The following is a 982-nucleotide window of genomic DNA, read 5'->3' on the forward strand; positions in this document are numbered from 1 at the left end:
GATGGTCTCGATCTCCTGACCTCGTGATCCGCCCGTCTCGGCCTCCCAAAGTGCTGGGATTACAGGCTTGAGCCACCGCGCCCGGCCCATTTTTCCATTTTTAGTAGAGACGGAGTTTTGCCATGATGGCCAGGCTGGTCTCCAACTCCTGGCCTCAAGTGATCCTCCCACCTCAGCCTTCCAAAGTGCTGGAATTACAGGTGTGAGCCACAGCACCTAGCTGGGTTCAAGTCTGAACTCCCACTTGTCAGCTAAAAGACACTGAACAACTGGTGTATGCTCCCTGAGCTTTGATTTCCCATCTGTAAAACAAGGATGCAAGGAGCACCTGGTTCCCAGACCTGTGGAGAGGATACAGTGTGATGATGCTGCCGTGTCTGGGCACACCATAGAGCCCAGCCGACTTGCCTGGATCTTCCAGATCAAATGCTGCTGAGTATTACTCTGCCCAGGAATCCCTCTATGGATGAGTATTTATAAGGATTACATAAGATAAAGTTCCCAGTGAGGTATGTGGCACTTAACAGATGCTTGATAAATTGCAGGTAATTTTATGATAATCTTGGTTGCTACTAGTGAAAGATCACGCCCCAGAGGCATCAGAGCAGGCATAGGCCATGTCCAAATGGGATAGCTGGCTGGGGAAGGTGGTTCCACATGTGTAATCCGAGCACTTTGGGAGGCCAAGGTGGCGGATCATGAGGTTAGGAGTTTGAGACCAGCCTGGCCAACATGGCGAAACCCCATCCCTACTAAAAATACAAAAATTAGCTGGGCGTGGCGATGGGTGCCTGTAGTCCCAGCTACTCAGGAGGCTGAGGCAGGAGAATCGCTTGAACCCGGGAAGCGGAGGTTGCAGTGAGCCAAGATCGCACCACTGCACTCTGGCCTGGGTGACAGAGTGAGACTCTGTCTCAAAAAAAAAAAAAAAAAAAGATTGTGGAGCCCTTCTGAAGTATCCGCAGTTGGTCGTGACTTCATA

The sequence above is a fragment of the Colobus angolensis genome, unplaced genomic scaffold, assembly GCF_000951035.1.
Source record: "Colobus angolensis palliatus isolate OR3802 unplaced genomic scaffold, Cang.pa_1.0 Scaffold319, whole genome shotgun sequence".
NCBI lineage: Eukaryota > Metazoa > Chordata > Mammalia > Primates > Cercopithecidae > Colobus > Colobus angolensis.